Source organism: Myotis yumanensis, unplaced genomic scaffold (genome assembly GCF_028538775.1).
Source record: "Myotis yumanensis isolate MYYU_CA2020_CCGP unplaced genomic scaffold, mMyoYum1.0.hap1 SCAF_2, whole genome shotgun sequence".
NCBI classification, from domain to species: Eukaryota; Metazoa; Chordata; class Mammalia; order Chiroptera; family Vespertilionidae; genus Myotis; species Myotis yumanensis.
This window is the reverse complement of record NW_027223753.1, coordinates 185,176,634-185,199,301: the sequence shown is the minus strand read 5'-3', so window position 1 is coordinate 185,199,301 and position 22,668 is coordinate 185,176,634. Positions and strand designations below refer to the sequence as shown.

The 22,668-nt window shown below is 38.6% G+C and overlaps 1 protein-coding gene across 3 annotated transcripts in view; it reads left to right on the top strand.

Annotated features, from left to right (window-relative positions):
* The window catches only part of FNDC3B (fibronectin type III domain containing 3B), a 334,918-nt gene that overhangs the window by 5,482 nt on the left and 306,768 nt on the right, over positions 1-22,668 (top strand). The gene's annotated exons all lie outside the window — the stretch shown is intronic.

Here is a 22,668-nt window from a genome sequence, read left to right as displayed (position 1 = left end):
TTAGGTGGTTGAGGAGAAGTTTTATTTTTCACTTTACTCTGAATGCCTTTGAATGTAGGACAATATTCATAAGCATATATATATATATATGTTGTCTTAAACTATAAGTATGGTATTATATATTTTAAAAAGGCAGAGAATGGCCCGGCTGGTTGAGCATCAACCTCTGAACCAGGAGGTCACAGTTCAATTCCTGGCCATGGCACATGCCTGGGTTGTGGGCTCCATCCCCAGTAGGGGGCATGCAGGAGGCAGCCGATCTATCAGTGATTCTTTCTCATCATTGATGTTTCTCTCTCCCTTTCCCTTCCTCTTTCTGAAATCAATAAAAACATATTTAAATAAAATAAAATAAATAAAAAGGCAGAGAATGCTTGAATCATTGTATCTAGACAGAGGCAGGCTTCTCTAGAAGCCAAACACAGACTTATGTGGGAGGGTTGACTTGATGGTTGGTACCTGAGCTCATTGCACGGTACAGCCAATGAGAGGTCAGTCCATAGTCATAAGCTTATCCAGATGGGAGCTGTTTATGGTGCAGGTTTAATGTTAAGTAAGGATCAGCCTTTGGTGACCAAAGGTATGTGGTATGGGGTGGGGACAGGTGGTAGGTAGGTTTTTAAACCACTAGGTATAATAAATCCAGTTAGATTGTGATTAGCCATTGCAGGTAGGATTATTTCTCAATTTAAAATTGGAGAAGTCCTTCCTATATAATAAAAGCATAATATGCAAATCGACGGAACAGGAATGACCTACTCTATGACATGCACTGACCACCAGGGGGCAGACACTCAACTCAGGAGCGCTGCTGCTCAGCCAGAAGACTGGCTCATGGGCTGGCGAGTGCAGAGGTGGTGGTGGGAGCCTCTCCCACCTCTGCTGCAGGTGGGCAGTAAGGAGTGAGGGGTCCCAGACTGTGAGAGCCCCGGACTGCGAGAGGGATGTCTGACTGCTGGCTCAGGCAGACATCCCTTGAGGGGTCCCAGACTGTGAGAGGGCACAGGCTGGTCTGAGGGACTCCCCCAGTGCAGGAATCTCATGCACCGGGCCTCTAGTAAATGATAATATTGGATCAGTCCTTGAGTCTTTTTCTCTTTTTTGTTCCTAGTTGAAATATGCAAGTTTAGCATTCTGTAACTCTTGGATTGTAATTTCCATACCTTTGAGATTCCCTTGGCCAATATTCAAGTCAATTTAGGCATTAGCTTCTATTATGTTTTGTTTCTATAATATTACAATTGCTTGTTAGTATTTAAAAAACTTGAGGGAGAAGATTTTAGTCAGATGATGTTGAGCCAAAGTTAGCATTGAGATTATGTAAGTATCAGTGTTTAAAATGTTCCTTGTATTAAATTATTATATTTGAGTTTAAAATGTAATTTTACTTCATTTGTTTATTGACTCAGAAGACATTTGTTAAGTTCAAGACTAGGTTCTTCATTAATGGAATATTCTATTATGTTCTGACTTTATTTTTTGGCAAATGGAAAGCATTTTTGCTTACTTACAGAGGTACTTTGCTCATATTTTTTGGAATGTTGTGTAGAGAACGGTCTACCACCAACTCCTAGGGCAGGATGGTGGCAACTTTAATTCTTTGCTCCTTTCTGAAATTTGAGGAATGTTAAAATTGAAGCACCTACAGGCTATGTTAAAAACTAAAATGTTGCCCAGCCTGTGTGGCTCCTATGAACCAGGAGGTCATGGTTCAATTCCTGGTCAGGGCACATGCCCAGGTTGTGGGCTCTATCCCCAGTAGAGGGCTTGCAAGAGGCAGCTGGATTGATGATTCTCTCTCATCACTGATGTTTCTATATCTCTCTCCCTCTCCCTTTCTCTCTCTGAAAACAGTAAAAACATAAAAACCCCTACTGTATTTATATTAGAAGTTAAGGCTTCTGATACATTCCTGTTTTGACTCTGGGAGATAAAGATTTTAATAAAGGCAACCAATCAGAAAAATTAAAACTAAGTTGATATAATACTAACTCACAGTATTATAAAATTATAAACAGGTCTGTTGAAATTATTATCTAGAAAATTGTCTTTATACACGGGCAAATGCAGCATGTTTGAGAAATAATTGAAGATTCTAAAATCCCAGGAAATAACATGATTTAATTTATTCTTAAGGGACTCAGATTCTCCACAGCTGGTGAAAGAGGGAGGGGTCTCTTAAAAATAACTCCATTGTTCTGGATATAACTAATTAGGGATTTGCAATTAATCCAGGCAAGTCTAGCAGTTTGGCTTCCTATTCTATATGAAAAGGTTTTACTGTAACAGAAGTTTAAATAGATCACATGGGGGGTAGTTACCTAATGAGAATAAACCACTTTGGAAAAAATCAATTGACTTAAAAGCTGTGTAAAACTGCAGTATGGGTTGAAGCTAGTTCTACTGCTGGACTTTTTATAGAGATGCAGGGCCCTTGGAAGTCGTTTGACCACCATGAAGTAAATGTTGAATTACTCAATGTCATCACATAAACTAGGAACAGTTTACCAGCAAAAGTTCTATATTTTTGTATGCAAAATAAATAACCACAAGCGAATATCCACCTTCTCCATTTCACCCCATCCCCGCCAATAGACTTCATCTATGCTTATGGATTGTTTGGGAGGTTTTCTGTTGACATTTTTGGACAGTTTGTTAATTTCTTTTGTCACCTGTAAGCACTTAAAGGCAAATTGGTGAGAGCAGGTGTTAAAGATTTAAGAACCTCTGTCTCTTTCCTGCCTCAGGGTTTGGGCCAAGTTGTGGAAAGTCTGTGAGTAGTAGTTAGATAAGCTCATTAGGCTATCTCCTCCTCCACTTTTACTAAAGGGAGGCCTTCCTGGGCAGGGTAGCTCCAGGTATTGTGTGAACTGACAGAAGAGTAAATTTCTTTAAAAATATCTCAGGATATTTACATCCAATTACTCAGACATGAAGTTTTCTAGCATGTGACTTTTCAGGGGTTAGATTGACTAGGTTTTACGTGCAAATTGTATGGGTAGGATACTTAATATATTTTTAGGATATGCTCCCTCTTCTCTTGTATTTTAAAGTACTTTTTCAACATGTTCTATAACTTTTATGGTTTATATTATTTAAGAACAAAATACTAAAAGTCCTTAGATATTGCTGTTTCTGATATCTCTGTTGTGGTTTTTCTTAGGAAAAATAACTCTGATTTAGAGTAATGGAGGTAAACATTCTTCATTAATAAATCAGAAAATACTTAAAAGTATATTGAGCCCTGGCCGGTTTGGCTCGGTGGATAGAGCGTCGGCCTGCGGACTGGAGGGTCCCCGGTTCGATTCTGGTCAAGGGCATGTACCTTGGTTGCAGGCACATCCCCAGTAGGGGGTGTGCAGGAGGCAGCTGATCGATGTTTCTCTCTCATCGATGTTTCTAACTATCTCCCTTCCTCTCTGTAAAAAATCAATAAAATACATTTTTTTAAAAAGTATATTGAATTGGAACCCTAGTGTATTGGTGTTGGGAATGTAAAAAGGTACAGCTATTGTGAAAACAGTTTTGCTGTTCCTCAAAATGTTAAACATAGAATTCCCTAGCAATTCCATTTCTAAGTTTATACCCAAAATAATTGAAAGCAGGGACTCAAATACTTGTCCACCAGTGCCTATAGCAGCATTATTTAGAATATCCAAGAGGTGGAAACAACCCAAGTGTCTATTCACAGATAAATGGATAAACAAAGTGTATTATATATACACACACTGGAATATTATTCAATTATAAAAAGGAATAAAATGATGACACATGCCACAACGTGGATGATTCTTGAAAATATTATCTAAGTGAAATGAGCCAGACGCAGAAGGATAAATACTGTAATGTTCCCACTTATATGAGGTACTTAGAATAGGTAAGTTCATAGAGGCAGAAAGTAGAATAGAGATTACCAGGGGTACGGGGAATAGAAATTACTGCTTAATGGGTGCAGTGTTTCTGTGTGGGATGATGAAAACGTTCTGGAAATGGATAGTGGTGATGTTTGCACAACATTGTGAATACACTTAATGCCATTGAATTGCACACTTAAAAATTGTTAAAATGGTAAATGTTTGGTTATGTATATTGTACCACAATAAATAAATGAAAAAATATTAAAGGAGATTTATTCCACATGATCTGTTTGCCTCTGTTTGCACCTCCTTCGTTTACTTCATGCCAGTGTCTAGATAGCTTTTTTTTCCACCCCCCATCTCCTATTGCAGTGTAAAGGGAGATTTCCCCTAGGCCATTTTTGGAGATCAGAGTTTCTTTATTTTACTAACTGATTTAAATTTAAGAGGAGACTATCTAAAAGAAGTAGGTCTCTGGAGGGAAACAAAAAGACATTTTAATATTTAGATGAATCACATAATTTTATCCACAGATCATTAAAGCACATGCAGATAAACATAATCTATCCTGAATTTCACGGAGTTATTTAAAAACCAGGGAGTACAATTAGAGCTGTTATATTTTCTAACCTTTAAACATTAAATTTTGTCATTTTCAGTACTTGAGGAAAAACTTTAATTGTTACTTAGAGAAATAGTCTAAGTCATCTCAGCTAGTACTCGTGTCGGAAATGCATTGTGTTAGCATTCTTCTTCCTTAAAACAAACTGGAAGGGCATAGAGTGAAAGAAAGAAGCATGTACTGCAGTATTCTGTTTTATACTGCTTTCTGGAGTTTTTGTTTAGTTTTGTTTTTGAGATATTGATGTTGAGTTTGGGTAGATCACTTAAGAAAAGATGGGGCAGGATTTTAAAGTAATTGGATATAAAGCTTAAACATCAGTTGTAAAGTGCATGTTAGGAATACTGACAATAGACAAAAATTCAAATGAAAAAATTTAAGTATACATACAAATAACCAGTTACGGGAAAAAACACATACTGAGCACTATGCAGTATTTGTCACCCATAATAGTTTATTAATTCCTGAATTCCTAGAAAACAGTAGGAAGTTGCAAGAGTATGATGCTAGTGTGTATGCCTGCTTTGCTTTCCATATGGGTATATTATCTTTGCTGTGTATGTAAATGGCTTTCACACCATAGTGAGTCATTTTTGTGGTCTAATTACTCTAGAGGTAGAATCATTAGCAACTGATATCAAAAGTTACTGAGTCACGGTCTCTTTATCTCTAGTAGAGATATGGAGAATTATAACACGTTGACAGCAGTCTTCACTGATTTTTTGGCCTACTCAAAAGAAGTGTCACATTCTATTTTGCATATCCTCATTATGTTCTATAATCATCATTTAGGTAATTTATCTTGTTCTTTAAATTCTTGCACTTTATACTTTTCAGAACACTAGTCTTTTTCAGTGTTGTCTGGTTGTCTCTTTGGCACCCTCATTTTGAGCAGAGATGATTGCTGATTTAACTTAGCATCTTTCATGGTGAATTCCTGCGGTGGGTGGATGGATAGATGGATGAGTTCCTAGGTTGAATGTGCCATTTAGACTTAGTACCTCTCACCAGGCACTTCTACTTCAGTTGATCTCTTTGAAGCATGGGCCATGTTGTAGACCTTTTTGTGTTTCCATCGTTTCTCTGATTTTTTCCCCCCCTTCATGGTAGGGATGTAATAAATATTAAATTAAAACAAAGGCATGAGTCACTTTCAGTGCAAACCTAGCTTTTCATTTATTGTTCTTTTAAAGAAAGTTCTGCAGAGAATACATGGGCTTTTTTTCATGTTTATACCAGATTGCTAATTGATTTTGAAAACTTGAACAAATTACTTTTATCTCTATTCCATAGGAATGTTTCCCTTGCTCTTGTATATTTTCCTTGTCTATTGGAGTCAGTCAGGAATTATAAATTAAGAAAATTATTTTTTGGAAATGATAACTTTTCAGAGATTTGTGGTAATTTAAAATGATCCTTTTGTAGGCAAATCCTAGAAGGGAGACATTAAGGGACAGGGAAGAAAAACAAACAGAATGTGCCTTGCTGAGACGTTGCTGAGAGAGCTGATTCTTTCTGTTAGACTAGTGGCCAGAGTCTTTAGTGCCAAACCAAGCCTTGGAGAAGGGTCAGAGAGCATGCCGTGGAAACCTGAGGAGAATGGCCTCAGCTACTCGAGGTGGAGTCCGAGGATGCCTGAGAAGAGAAGAATCTCTCGGAGCATTACAGGGGTGTTCAGGGCGGGTACAGAGGGCTCCTATTTATTACCTCTGGGGGGAATCTGAACATTTTTTACCCAGGTTTCAGGTGAATGAGATGATCAGGCAAGTTTGAATGAGATGACCAGGCAAGATGACCAGGAAACCCAAGCTTGGGAAATTGGTCCTTTGAGTAACCTGACCTTTTAACTTTTTTTGACCCAATGGTTGGAAGGAAGTGAGGTGGAAGGAGTACTTAGGAGACCGAAAGACTCGAGTTAGGAACTAGGGAAGAATTGAAGGGTTCTCAGAAGTTTTTAGAATCATCTTCTTTTGAGTAAAATGATAACCAGCTCTTGGCAGTTTTATATAGAAATGAAGACACTTGTCATTTGTGCACTAAACTTCCAAGCATTCTGACCACAAGTCAGATGTAAAATGTAGTAGTGACCATCAGTTGTCGAGTACCTACCACGTGCCAGGTACTTTCACACACACACACACACACACACACACACACGCACACTAGTCATTAAACTGACTCTGAAAGGTAGATATTACTTCTCTTTTCCTGTGTGTGTTTCTAGTATCTGCAGCAGAAGCTGGTGCCTACCACGTGTCCTATAAATGTTTGTTGACTGAACTAAGATTAGAAGACATGCTCAAAAAGCTCAAAAAGGTTCAAAAGACACCCTCGACTGATTGCAGAACCTTTTCCAGCTGTATCACACTGCTTCTCAGTAGTTCACATTAAAAATCTCATTTGTTCCTCCAGACTTGGAACAGTGTCTTTGTGTTTCCAGGTAGCTGAATGTTGAGTGTCAGTTGAGTGCCTTCCAAGTATTCAACCTGTCCATTGCCCAGAAACCTAAACTTTATCTTTGAACTAATAATAATATTCCGACACCTCCCAGGAGGGAGGTTTTTCTAGATTGTTTTCTGTAACAGCAATTTAACTTTGGAATGAGAGAAACCAGAGAATAAAAGTATACTTCATAGAAAGTCATATATAAGAGGTTTAATATAGTGAATGGGGAAAATCTAGAGCATTTGGTTAAGAACTGGTAGTAGTGTCTTACTTTTTTCAGACATTTGAAAACCTATGAAAGAGAGGCCTTTTCACTCAGTGGTAATACAGTTTTGTCCATCTTGTGTCCCTCTCCTCAATGCCTTTCATTGAAGTTAATTTATATAAAGATCGTTTACTTATAATTTGCACCTGGACAAGCAAGTCCTCCTGTTGCTGATACTGACACGTTCTCTTCTTTAAGGTTAACAGTTTGTGGTGTTTGGGTAGCAGCACCAAAGGCAGCCCCAGGGATGGGACAGCACAGAACCAACTAGATCTGCCTCATTTCTGTGAGCTCAAAGAGCAGCCCTTGTGGTTAATAAAAGGTGACCTCAGGATTCAGAGGAGCCCTGTGCTTTCCCAGATGGCCCAGGCTAAACCTGGGGAGCTGGCAACCCTAAATGCTTCCTTTGTTAGAAATCATGTAGCTCTCTACTCCATCTTTAGAAAGTGAGTTCACTGGAGGTGAGTTAAGGACAAGGCTCTGCAGTGGGACCTGACTTGCTTTCTTTACTTGTGTGTGTGGGTCGTGTGGATGAAGAGACCAATGAAGATGCAGCCGGAGGCTGTATTACCTAAACGCTGTTTTTGCTGCTTCACAGAAATGCTTCTCATGGCCCGGACGGAGCTCTGTGCTTCGCTGGGGAGTGGTGAGGACTGTTAGAACCACCTTCTCTTGTTTCTCCAAACTTCTGTGCAGGAGAGAGGCGATAACTGCTAAAACTCCGCAAGAGGGGGCGGCAGCCCAGAAAAGTGCTCCTCAGTGCCGGCTGCGCATGTCCCAGAGGCCTTTGCCTGATCTCCCTTTCAGGGCCCAATTTTTAAAAATCTATTTTGTACCTTAAGATGTAAAGGAAACAGTTTTAAGCATTTATAAACAAAGGAATATGTTTTAATTTTAGGATTTAGGCATTTTAATTGCTTATTTTTTAAATTGCTTGGACTCTCTTCTATGTAACCCTTCATAGCCTTTTACCACTTTTGCCTAAAAGTGGAGATTTACTTATAATTTTGGATAAGGGACACTAAAACTCTCCCATGTGTGTATGTTTATATCCCAGGATATTATAAAATCAGTAGCTTTGAGCTTCCTAGGAAGGAAGTTCAATTTTAAAAATGCTATCTTTTTTAAAAAAGAGAGCTCCTGGAGGAGGGAAAAGGAATGGATGACACTTTTTGAAAAAATTGGTGACCCTATGACAGTTGTGCCTATTTCCCCCCTTTGCCTCCCCTACCCAGCCCCCGCCCCCAGCCCAACTCCTGGCCTTCCCCACATTGTTGCCTGTGTCTATGGGCCATGCATATACGTATATATGTCTTTGGCTCATCTCTTCCACATTCCTACCCTCTGAGATCTGTCAGTCTGTTCCATGTATCCATGTCTCTGCTCCTATTTTGTTTGTCAGTTTATTTTCTTTAGATTCCACATAAAAATGAGATCATATGGTATTTGTCTTTCTCTGACTGGCTTATGTTACTTAGCATAATAATCTCTAGGTGCACCTATACTGTCAAAAATGGTAAGAGTTCCTTCTTTTTGCAAAGGGTAAGATTTCCTTTTTTTTTTTTAAATAGCTGAGTAGTACTCCATTGTGTAAATGTACCACAGCTTTTTTATCCATTCATCTATTGATGGGCACTTGGACTGTTTCCAGATCTTGGCTATTATATAACACTCCTTAGAACATAGGGGTGCATATATTCTTTTCTATTGGTGTTTCACGATGGCTTTAATTAACAACAGATAGCTTAATTGACCTTTACATTTCTTTATTAATCAATAAACGTAGTTATTTCTAGTTTATTTGATTTTGAGATATTTTAATCCTGCTATGTGATCACTGTGCCGTAGCATTAACTGGATCTTAATGATACCTCTGACTGACAATCTGAATAATTTTGAAATGTAGCTTTTTAGATTTTTGCCATTTACTGGTTATATTAAATTCAGACATGGAAACAGTGTTACTTCCTATTTATGTTTCACTTTCCGATTCTCTTAAATTATTTCAGTGTTCTCAGGAGTTTGTTCAAACCTATCAGGGCTAAGCAACTGCCTAAAAAGAGAAAGGATTGAGGATTCAAATAAATTTCTCTACCTAATTACCTTAGCATTAGTTCATTTGGGGTATTTTTTGGTCCCAAGTGTCTGCCATTAACTTTTCGAGTTTTGCAAGTTTTCCCTCCTTGCTTTTGTGATGGCAGGGACTGTAGAAGTGAGGAGGAGACTGGGGCAGGCAGGAAAGGGTGTAGCACCCGTGAAGGTGAGCGAGTTTGTTCCTATTTTGTTTCACGTGGGATGATAAGTTTTCCAAATTCTAGTTTCCACTGAGTCATCGGTGAGTTCAGTAGAGGGACAATTGTATTCTGCCGTCAGATGTTCTGCTTGGCAGGTTAATGAAGAGCCAGCCTTTTTAAAAAAACACTTTAAATACAGACCCCTGTGTTTGTATATCTTTAGTAACTTTTAATTTTAGCCAATAAAGAACTTTCATAACATTTTTTTCATTAAAAAGTGTTGAATGATTTTCTAGAAAGTTGAATTCTAAGATTAAAAGGAAACATTTTTAGAGAAACCATTCTTCTTGGGAATTCTTTATATAACAGCAGCTTATCACTTATGGCATGGGAAACTATGCACTTAACTTGGGATTAATATTTTTGGTAAGACGGTAAATCCTGAATCATCATTGATAATGGGATGACTAAGCCCACGGGCTCTGGAACTGAGACCTGAATTTGAGACCCCACTGGGCAGATTTCTAACTCTGACTTTGGTAAAGTTTTTCAATCTCAGTGGCTTTGTCTGTTGAAAGGAGTTGTTGTTAGGACTATTGGGCGCAGCAAGTGCTTTGAACGAGCTACTATCTTATTCTTTTGTCCACTGACTATAGACAGATTTAGTTGTTGGACATACTTCTTAATGGGATAATAGTTATTTAAAACTATTTCCCAGTTACTTTAAAAGTGTATAGGAATACTAGCATCGGTTTTGTTTTGCCACTGACTCCCTGAGTGCTCGTGGTTCAAGTGACAGTTTTGTGACTCATTGCTAAAGTCTTAATTGAGCTGTTTACCTTAGTAATGTAAGGTAGTGTGGGCATAAAATGAAAGATTATGCGTAGGAAGCACTTTGGGGAAACAAAAAGCATGTCTGAAAACAAGTGCTGCTTCTACCAATATTTTTCTTCTTCCCTGCCCCCTCAAGAGAGGTGGTCCCTCTTTAAGTAGATATATAACAACTCTGCTTCCTCTCCTAAGTCTAGGATCAAAGGAAAGTTGTAATAAAGGAGAGTCACTCCCTCCCATTCCCTTGCCCTTTTTTTTGGTGGATGTTGTTCTAACTGTGTTTAAGAGAGATCAGGCCTTGACATTAGTGGGTGAAACCATGGGGCTCCCGAGACCTGCCTTTCATCTCCGGGTCACCCCCTCAGATGGTGTTCTTCATCTCTATAATGGTGGAAAGATGGCACTGCTGGGGAACAGTGCACTGCAGGTTAAGACTTGGCAGTATTTCTAGAATCCGTAGCCACTTTTGCTGTTTATTGTTCGGATGCTCATTTCTTTAGAATGACATAGAATGTTCTGCAGAGGTGTCAATGACTAAAATAGTTTGCTTTGGCAGTGCCCAGATCTCACCAACTTCTTGTAAATTAGAAGCCCAACTCCAAAAGAGTAAGAGAAGAAAAATAAAACTGAATTTTAGCTGGTTGTTTACTGGCAGGGTTGTTCCAGACATAAACACAGTTGAGCGGAAAGGATAATAGGAATTGGAGCCTGTCTTGCTCTATGAGAGTGAATGAGCCAGTGTTAGACCTTAATGTTGGAGGGAAAAAAAAATAACATTCACCTTTAAAAAAAACAAAACAAAACAAAAAGCCGGCAGTCAGTGCAGGCTTACTGATGAAAATGAAAGGTCAAGTTCTTCAGTGCCCCACCTCAGTGCATGCCTTGGGCCGCGTTAATAATGACAATCCTATTATTTTCTTGCAGTAGGCAGGAAATGCTGTCTACACCCATTAGATTTGTATGAGTGGCCCCTGGCTGGAAATGAAGAAAATTTAATTTTCTAACTTGTAAGGAGGAAAAAAAAAAAAAGAATCATACAGTGCTGCAGAGGTTGGTCCTTGGGCTGGATGGAATATAACCAGTGTCATTTAAAAACACTTCATGCTCTTAATCACAGTTATAGAGACATTTGGCTCTTATCCACACTGAAATCATGAATGGACTTATATGTAAATTGGATGTGTAGAAAACCTGTCTGAATATTGTCAGAACTGGCTCAGTTCTGGACTTTTCTACCACATTTGCAAACTGCCCAGTTTTCTCACCTTTGGCAGGAAGCACGCTTGAAGGAAGGCTTTGTCACAGTTTTGTCTCAGAAGATAAATTTGCTTTTCAAAAGCAACATTCATGTTGAAAAGTCTGCTTATTCATTAGGCCAATCAATTACTTAGTGGTTTCAATAACAAGAAAAAAGTTGGTATTAGTTAATGTTACAGAGAAAATATGTGAGCTTGTTCTTGTATATCATCATCAGTACCTTTCAGAGTTATATTCCCTAATCTCACAGCTCACTTGGATTCCACTATTTTTGTGTTCTTTGTTTAAGAATGAGATCTTTTTAAAAGTGATATGTTTTAGGAGTTTGGTATCCCTCTTGTATCTTTACATTTTCTAATAAGGCAACGATTTATTTTTTTAAAGTAACATATTTTGCTCAATAGCTTTTATTTATTTTTTATATATCTTTATTGATTTCAGAGAGGAAGGGAGAGGGAGAGAGAGAGAGAAACATCAATGATGAGAGAGGATCATTGATTGGCTGCCTTCTGCACACTCCTTACTGGGGATCAAGCCTGCAACCTGGGCATGTGCCCTGGTTTGGAATCTAACTTGGGACCCTTCAGTCCACAGGCCAACACTCTATCCACTGAGAACAAACCAGCTACGGCAAGGCAAAAATTTTTATTGCTCTTTTGCTATTTGATTTATTGGGATGTTCTATTGCAGATTTTCAGTTGGCATATAATTAATTCTTCTAAAAACGCTCAGTACCCATCAGATTTTAAGTTGAAGGGACTTGCTGGGAATCATAGGAACAGCCAGAACTAAAAGAAGCAGATGTTTCAGTCTTTGTGTTCAGAGGAGGTAAAAGACGAAATCATCCTATTGTAATGGACCTGTAGCTGACATCCAACAGAAACATAGGGTGTTAGCACCATAACTTCAGGTCATTGTATTCATTTTGCATTGACTAGACATGTAGAGGTTTCTCTTCTTGAAATGATATATTGGAAAGGAGTTTCTAACAGCTTCATAGGGAAGAACAGTAAGCCAAGGGAGTTTTTGTGAACACTGTCTTTTCTTTTTGTCTTAATTCCTAAAACCTTTGGCAGTTTACCTTAAGTGGTGACCATTTTTTCCTCTGACATTTTGCTTCTGGTTGTCATTAATATGAACATAGTTCATAATGTTTATTTTCCTCATGTATTTGTCACTATAGTACTTACAAGAAGAAGCAAAGAATGAGATTCTTAACTGTTGTAGTAACTATATGTTTTGTAAAATTTTGTGTTTTACAAAACATATATGTGTACATGGCATAGTACACATCTGGGAGGGTATTCTTAAAATCCAAATTTACCTTTTCACTTTAAACAGAAATGGGGCTGTCTAGTAGCCTTTTCCACAGTAAGCATCCCAGTGGGGTTTTTTGTTTTTTTTAACTCCTTTGAGATTAGTCCTCCTCAAGGACTCCTGACACTGTTTGTACCCCATGGTGTGCGAAGTTTGTAACTTACGTATAAAAACAGAGTTAAAAGGCTTTGAAAAATTTTACTTTATGTTTAGAGTGTTTGGGAGTCAAACGTTTTGATTTGACAAAATTATTTTCTTGATTGGAAATTTAGATTTGTAATGGTTGTATGAATTATTATTATTATTTTTTTAAAATATATTTTATTGATTTTTTACAGAGAGGAAGGGAGAGAGATAGAGAGTCAGAAACATCGATGAGAGAGAGACATCGATCAGCTGCCTCCTGCACATCTCCTACTGGGGATGTGCCCGCAACCCAGGTACATGCCCTTGACCGGAATCGAACCTGGGACCTTTCAGTCCGCAGGCCGATGCTCTATCCACTGAGCCAAACCGGCTTTGGTGGTTGTATGAATTATTAACCTAGCTGAAATCTGTTATAGATTGTCTAACCTATTTGCTTGAAATATATCTGGTATATTTAAATTTGGCAAGAAATCAGATCAAAGATACAAGTTAGGCGTCATTATTTATTTTTCTAAGTCCTAACGCAATTCATGTTTTGCCATGGAAAAGTAATCATTGACAACATTACACCTGAGAGCCTATATAAACTTTCTTAACCTTTAGCATAATGATATTTTTTCCAGGATGCTGACCGGCTGATTGCGTACAAGGATGTTTATCTATAGTCCACTGAATTGACACTTGTAGGGAAATAGAGGGCTTGTGTGTCACTTATTCCTGTTGCTGCTCTCTTGAATGATTTGGTTAGTGAGAGCCTTCATTTTGAAATGTTTTAAACCAATTGTGCATCTTTTGACCTAAATCTTTCAGTTTTAGGGAATACATATTTGGATTTGTGAAGACTTAGCCAGGTAATCAGTTTCTATTAGCTGTAATAGGCCTTGATCCTTAATTGACTGATGCTTATTAAATAACTGTTTTTTGCAGAAAGTGCTTCCATCATGAAGAGAAGACACTCATAGCGAACAGTGAACCCTCATATCGAACCAGTTGGCACTCTGTAATGTTCTCTCTCCGTATTTTCAGGACTCAGTCTTGTAGTGAACCTCTGAATAAGTACAAGTAATGAAAGATGGTGGATTTTAATTTGAAATAACAGATTCTTCTTGTAGATGTCAGTCAGTTCCATTGCTCTGGGGTGGGTGGTGGCAGTGATGCCATCACAGTTGTAGATGGTTTTCAGAAGAGAATGGTGAAAGACAGGCCAAGATAAGGCACATTTATTTTATATTTTTAATATGCTTTTATTGATTTTTAGAGAGAGAGAGGAAGGGAGAGGGATAGAGAGATAGAAATGTTGATAAGAGAGAAACATCATCGATTGGCTGCCTCTTGTATGCCCCCTACTGGGGATTGAGCCAGCAACCCGGGCAGGTGCCCTGACTGGGACTTGAACCATGATCTCTTGGTTTCTGGGTCGAAGGTCAACCAGTGAGCCACACCAGCTGGGCAAGGCACATGTATGAATTGGGCTCGCACTCAGGCTTTTTCCCGTGTCCCTCGGTCATGAGGCTGATTACTCATTCTGGTGAGAGAAAACCCTAGTGGCATACTCCACACTTTTTATTTCCCCTTTAGATGTAGAAGATTGTGGGAACCAGTGGGCTATATGAACCATTCATTACCTAATGCTTAGGAAGCCGAAGCTTAATCAGAAGTAGTATGTGTTGATTCTGATTATAAAGTTGTAGCAAGGAAAGGAACAGGGGGATTGCTAATTGCTTTTTGTCTCCTCCACTAATATAGAAATTCCTTTAACACAAGGACCATGTCTTTCCTTTCTTTTTATACAGTGCCTGGCAAATGACTTGTATGTGCTCAGTAAGTTTTTGACTTAATTAAGTCATTGATTTAATTAATAAGTGACTTAATGATGGAGCAAGGCATAATGTTTTGACATTGGGATACCACATGTTTGAACCAGGAGAAAACTTGTTTGATTTTAATTTTAAAGCTATGTTCTAATTCTAATTCTTGGGAGTGTTTGAAATTTTGATTTAAAATAATTGAGATACCTGAAAACATGAAGATTCAAAAGATTTTTGATGTTCAGTAATAGTCAAGAATTACTTGTCTTGCAAATAACAGAGACCTTCTCAAACTAGCTTAAGTAATGTGGGATTCTTTGGACAGGAAGCTAGGGCAGTCAGTGTCCCTGGACCTCGTGAGGTCTTGGAACCAGCCCTGGGATGTCATTGGGAGCCAAGGTTGCGTTCTTCCTCTTTCTTTTTCTCCTTCCTTTTTTCTTTGATACTTATTTTATATTAATGTTGGATACTTCTACTAAACTCATAACATTTTATCAGTTTTTATTTTTCCTTCTAAAATGGCAGAGCCTACATGTTACTTTTTAGTAATGAGTTGAAGGTATGGATTTTAGATATATTTTCTTAGAACCATTTGAAGCAAATTCTTTCCCCAAAGTTATGTAAAGGAAGAATGACTGCTGTTCAACAAAGTAACGGTAATCTATACTTTCTTGTCTGTTTCTTTAAAATGAACAACAGCGAGACATGGTCAGGTTGATTTCTTCCCTTAAATCATCTCGAACTGCCCAGCCCATTAATTGCTTTGTTCAGTGGACAGGAAATGGTTATGTTTGTACAAGTTACACAATCTTCACTAAGTCTGACAAGGAACCCATGAAGTCTCAGATCTTTTTTTCCAATATTAACCATTTGATTCCACCATCTGATGCATGAGCCAGATTACTGGGGGACACTTACCAAAAATCATAATTTATTTTACTTATCATAATGTTTAGGAATACTGAGGAAAGTGGTTGCATGAGATGATCATGCTGGTACTGAAGTTAAGTTTGTGCAGTTTTACTTCCTTAACCGTTTCCTATGCATGTGGTGAAGGATGGCAATACCATGAAGCATCAATCCCCACTTGCTTTTTCCTCCACCTTCCTTACAGGCCATTTATAAGTATTCTTTTCTTTTCTGAGGTTGGCAAGTTGTCTTCTTCTCCCCACCCCCCACTCCTATGCCTGTTACTTGTCTCTAGTACCCCAATCATCTCCTTTTCTCCTTCCTAAAAGTGGAATTTTTCTGTTGACCACTATTTGACGATTCTTTAAGCATTGTGATGGGCATTTTGCAATTTGAACAGAGTTGATTTTATATATAGTATTTCTAAGTACTTTTCTGACTCTGCCTAACTGTTCATTCATGCATTCATCCTTCTCTCATTTTGACTTCTATTATTTTCTGAAGGCCCTGGATCACTGAGAGAAAATATAATCTTAAGTAAATAACTAACAGAGGTCAAAATGATAAAAGAATGAATGAACAATGAAGTGAATTTAGGTGGAGTCAGAAAATAGTGTTCCTCTTTAAAACATTAGCTATCGGTGACTCCTTTGAAAGAGGTGGAATTGCTATGAGCTACTGCCACAAAATCATGTTTATTAACATTTCTTTTGAATGATTCATTGCTATTCCTTCCTTGTATATTTTGCTCCTTTTATAACTTGTTAAATATTTACAAAACAAGTCTTGATTTTTGTATATTGCCCTATTTTTCTTCAACTGTTCCATAGTTCCTTAAAATTACATAGCATTCTTGACCTTTTCCTGCAGTCTATTTTTTTTTTTTTGGCCATTTACCAGATCACCCCCTTCACCCTAAAATGTCTCCAGAAAGTCCTGCTTTTCCTTGTATGTCTTCCTTCCTCAGAATCTTACAGTTGTTGGAGCCCTCCCTTCCTACTCCATTCCTCCCAGCACTTTCCTTTGATGGTGATACTTGCCTTGGAATTTCCACTAGAGCCTGTTAAACCCTTTGGGAAAGGCAATTCTGTCAGCATTCACTTCTCTTTGTCTTCCATTCCTAAAGACTAAGGACAAAGAATCCTCCCTATGCATTCCTGTGCAGCGGAATCTGCTCTAAGGTTTCTGCTCTCATTTTCTTACCAGGCTCTGAATTCTCTGCAGATGATGCCAGATAAGATTGCCCATCTCTTCCCCTGGTTCTCAGAGTAGAACACAAGGGTTCCATTTGGAATTGGCTCCTGACTCAGATACCATTAATTCTGTAATGATTACAGGATGCTTTGAAGGCAAACAAACAAAATAGCTTCTCTAAGAGGTGAGCTGGGGTAAATCAGGGTCAGATGATCTCTAATGACTTCCAGCGCTCTTATTCTGAATCTGTTAATTTATCTTCAAGGAAGAGTTTGTTCATCAGAAGGGGGAAACCCATTCTTGCCTATTTTATATTTTTTAAATTTGTAATCTGTCTTCAGTTAAATTTTGCAATCAGTGGTTAGCTTCTTTTTACTCGTCTGTAAAATTGCTTACAACTCATCTTTGTAAGAAACAGTCTGCTACCAGATAAAATTTCAGATTGTTCAGTTTTAAAGTGTTTTACTTGAAAAGATAAGATAGTGGAAAGTGTGCCTTCAGAGATAGCTTTCACATCTTTGAAATCTGGACAAAATATATTTGCAAGAAGTCTATAGCCAGTGCTGGCTCACATTTTTCTACTCAGTATGCTGAGGGGAAGATTATCAAATTTAAGCCTCTGAGCTTTCAAGTTGCTCTTATTATCAGTGGCATATTACATGAAATTGTCTTTGAACTTTTCAGGTTTACATTTTTGGCAGAGCTGTTGGAAACTTTGATTTTCATTCTCCATCACTGTACGTAGCTGGTACATAGTAGGTTCTCTTTGTTTACTGGATGAAGGTGATCCCAACTTCATATCACCATTGATCACCTCTTTTGCCCTGTACATTATGTGACTCCATGTTTATTTCAATCTAAATGTATAAGGTTGCAATAAACATGGAGTCACATATATGCTTTATTCTAGTTTAGATATGGCTCCTTTTAGTGAAACTTGACAGAAGGTCCTACTTCCTATCTGTGAAATAGGGTAATAGGATCACACCCGAAAAAATACTGCCTTGTTCAGAAGTGACATGATCTCTATTCAGTTTGAGTATTGATAAGTGGGCAGATTTATTTGGAAGCACTTTGCTTTTACTACATGTATCAAACTCCAGGGAGCACTGAATAGGATATGAGGTGTTCCCTTTGGGCTATGCATTAGCAACGTGGCAGTTACTGATCTGTCATTTACTTTGAAAAGGAATTACAAAGTTTTGGCCTTATGCCTAGAGTAGCTCCAGATGGTCAGAAGAGATTTTTGTACTAAAGTCAAAGAGTTTATTGCAGTGGTAGAATTGGGCATGCCATGTTTATATTAGCACATTGATTTCCCACTTTATTCCTCTGCAACCTTGTTCTGTTCTTCCTTTTTTTTCCTGAAGGAATAAGGGGTAGAAAATGTCCCTTTGCAGTGGTTTTCAACCTTCCTAATGCCATGACCCTTTAATACAGTTCCTCATGTTGTGGTGACCCCCAACCATAAAATTATTTTTGTTGCTACTTTATAACTGTAATTTTGCTACTGTTATGAATCATAATGTAAATATCTGATATGCAAGATGTATTTTCAGGGGTCGCGACCCACAGGTTGAGAACCGCTGCTTTAGAGGTATGGAATCTAATATTTGGAATTACCTTTGTTCCTGGTGATAATAATGAAGATGTATGATGTGTGGTCCATAGAGTTGCTTTGTACCCCCGATATTTAGTATTTACAAAGGATTCATGAAGAATTGAGTGTAGAGATATGACAAGATCATTCTAGCTGATTTGGAAATGGGAGGTCAGAAACTTCATGTGGGGTTACATGTGCTTATCTGATAAATTGACTGTTAGCCCAAAGCTGTTACTTAGTGGCTTTCCTTCGTTATTTGGCCCATCTCTAATGGAGCTAGGTGCTCCTGCATCTCCTCTCATGTTTCCCCATGATTCTGTGGTCAGTAGGTTAGTGATGAAGTATAGGTGTCCAGTGTAGGTGGGAGGTGGGACCTGGGGAGACGGGCAGTGAGGAAGGAGGTGATGGTATTTACCAACAATAGCCAGCCTTTGCTTTTCTGGGCACTAGAGCTTAAGTTCCACACATGACCTTATGAACCTTCATGTCAACCTGGAAGGGGAATGATGTGATTCCTATTTTTCTAGATCAGAAAACTGAGATTCAGAGTAACAGTAATCTGCCCCAGATAATAACTAGGTAACTCTTTTGCTGTCTGCTCACATACAATTTTGGAGGAATGTATTACAAGTTTCCGGCCCTCTCAGGTTAGAGGTGACTGCAGCTTCAGGAAATAAAGCTGATTTTCCTCTGGGAAATTTGGGGCTTGCCCATGTTGAGCTTTTTAGTAAAGCCTTTTAGTAAAGCGTGGTCACAAGGTGAAGATTAAGGTCTAACCCTACCAGCTGTGCCTCCCACACTGCTTTCGGTTACTCTTGTGGTTATTGAGTAACTTGGTGAGTTTGAAGAACATTAACAGCCCTTTATGTCTTCGAAGAAAATGCTGCACAAGAGGAAGTGACATTAAGTTGTATACCACAAAAAAAAAAAAAGAATTTTTATCTGTTTTCAGATTTTGGCATATAAATGGAAAACAGTGAGAAAATATATGATTATGATTATTGTATTCTTGGTGGTTGTCCGGGTATTTGACGCAGTAGCTTTTGAAGCACTTTTAGTGGAAAGCATGATTGGTGTTCTTCAGTAAGCACACATACAGTAAGTATTCCTTTACTGTGGGCTTCAGGGGTGTGTGCCAGCATGCCCTGTCTCAGATTGTAGCTCCTCCGGAGTCGCTGCTTTGGATGGGAAGGTTTATAAATCGTTGCTTCCCTGTGCAGACCTAAGACTTGCTCAGCAGTCTCCTGCCCCAACTAGGTTTCTTAAGAGCTACCAGAATCATCCTCTAGGCCAGTGGTTGGCAAACTGCGGCTCGCGAGCCACATGCGGCTCTTTGGCCCCTTGAGTGTGGCCATGAAGTTTCAATCACACTGTACGTGCGTGCCCGCGCGTGGTATTTTGTGGAAGGGCCACACTCAAGGGGCCGCAGTTTGCCGACCACTGCTCTAGGCTGTTATTCTGTCAACTGCTTCCTAGTTTTTATTTTAGATCTACTGCTTAGATATTGTTCAGACAGCATTATTTTTCTATATATAGGATGGCACTGTAATTAGTGCAAGAGTTCTTTGGGATTGTGTCCTAAACTGCAGGAACACCATGTGCTGGTTGACGTGGTTTTTGAAGTTATGCTACCTTTTTGATGAAAAGGATCAAAGTGGAGTGGAGGTGGGTTACTGGGGCTAATGTAAATTGTGATCTCTGAGGCTTTTCCACATTCACAAAGGCATCAGAGTGGGGCTCTGCCTTTTGTTGTTGTTACTTTATTACAGTTATGAATGAAACATTAATGCTATTATTTTATAAAAGATCATAAAATAAAGGTACGTTTTCTTAGTGTTTTATATGTTAAAATAAAAAAGACAACCACCGTGAGTCATGAAGCCACAATTACCTTAACAGTCTCTTATGTGAAAGAGTCTCTTATATGAAAGAGTAGGTTTTCGGTGCAGTCTTTGCCACCTGCATCAGGGGAGTGAAATGTCACCATGGCGGAAGAATATAACTTAAGAGTGTTATTAAGAGACAGCGAAGTTTGTATCTTGTTGGGGACTTGTTCAGGAGTAGTTAGTATTATAGAACAGGGTCTTTTGTAAACCTTGGGGTACCAGTAATTTCCCCTGCTATTTACCCTCATGACTTATTTACTACATTTTAGAGGTTTCCCTCTCCTGTTTCTTTTGAAGAGACTTCCTCTGAGAGTTCATGGTAGAATACTTGTTTAAAGGGATCCCCCACACAGAAGGTGTGGGATTGTCACTGTGTCAGGTTGTGCACTGTGGCATTACCCGAAGGCTCCTGAGAGCAGAGAATGTTTGGGGCAGCTTCTCTTCTGCCACTGCTCAGGCAATGCACCTACTTCTGTCCCCATTGCCTGGACACCTATCCCACTCTTCCTCTGCCCCTTAGTCATAGGGCAACTGCCTTAATTTTAGTGCTACATTTCCCGGCACTCAGGCCCTTTCTAGTGGAACTCATCCTACAGTGGCCATAGCCCTTTCCAGGTGCTTCTGTTTTGTCTTTTACACTCGTGTCATTAGCTTCCTGTCGCCCCACCCGGCTCAGACGATGGGCTCTTCTGGAGGGATTGTAGGTTCGCCTTTGATATTTCTAGCGTCAGCTGATGCTGTACCAACTGAGTGAGAAAGCATGTGGGATAGGAAAAGAATAAATTAGTGACTTAGTGGCCGCAACATGGCTCCCACACTCTCAATATGCATCTCTTTTGTGTCCTTAAACATTTTACTTGAATTAGTATCTGCTTCTCTCCTTCCGAACCACTGATCAAATATTTGGGGCACAATGTTTTTTGAGGAGGACTCACTTATAGGAAGACTAAAAATGTAAGGAAATTTAGCAATAATAATAATAACAGTAATAATAAAAAATCGAGTGCTTGCTTGTGCCAGACACTGTTTTAAGTGCTTTATGTGCATTTTTCATTTAATCCTCACAGCTTCATGAGCTAGGTATTTTATCTCCATTTTATAATTGAACAAACTGAGGCACTTAGAGGGCAAGCGACTTGCCTGTCGTTAAAAGCTAGTAAGTTGTGGAGTCAGGATTTGAACCCAGGCAGTTGTGGTCTTTAGGTAAGTTGTGTAGGATAGGAGAGGGCAAAATAATAACATCTCCATGAAACTGCATATTGCTCTATAAATCTTTTCTGTGTTACACATTGCATTGTTCCTCGTATAATTATTTGCGTCAACCTCTTGTGCTTTTGCTGAATAATGTCTCTGTCAACTTCCTTGACTTGGTAATTAACTGCCTGTTGAGATTTATCCTATGGGAGGGTAGCGACATTTAAGCGACGCATGTCAGGCAATGGCCTTGCTGTTGGCTGCTCCTTCTATGGGAAGAAGACAATTTTGTATATCTCAATGACATCAACTCAGAGTTTCCTTGGTATGTATTTATTCATTTTACTTTGCTAAATGTTTTATAAAATTTTTGCTGGCTTTTGTATGGCTATAACAAGCAAATATAGAGTTAACACTTCAAAGAGTTATTCGTGACTTAATAAGTCATTGTATATGTCTTTGATCTGATGGACCTGCCTTAGTTTCTGAAACCTTCAGAATCACTTTTTAGATTACCTTGGAGGCCTCACCCGGTTGTGCTTACATGGCTCAGGGAATGGTGTTGTGGAATCTGGCTGACAACTCCATTTAGTCCTCTTCATTGATTCTTTCTCCCTTTCCGATTCTAAGTAGGGGAATAGCCTGAAACCATTTTTAGAGGGGCTGCTAAAGCAGTTTACAAGCTGATGCTTTTTAAAAAGTAACACTTTCTTTTCCAAGAAGTTTTCTGTATATTGTCTATTGCGACATTTGCACAGGACTCATGAAAATAAACAACGTATTTATTAACCTAGTTTACAAATAAGAAAACCTAACCTGAGTGTGTGCCGTTTCTCAGCAAATAAAAAGGCAAAAATCAGGCAACAATTCCAATCTTTTGATTCCAGATCCTGTTTTCCCTTTTCTTTTGAATGCATTAAATTGTCTCAAAATTGGCTAACCGCTACTGAAACTGCAGGTGCAAATCTTCTGTACTTTTAATGATATGAACATAAAAATATTTTCATCATGCTAACATTTCTCAGACTACTAGACTATGTTGACATTCATTTTTATAAATGGACAGTGGAGTTAGAAATCACTCAAGTTACCATAATTG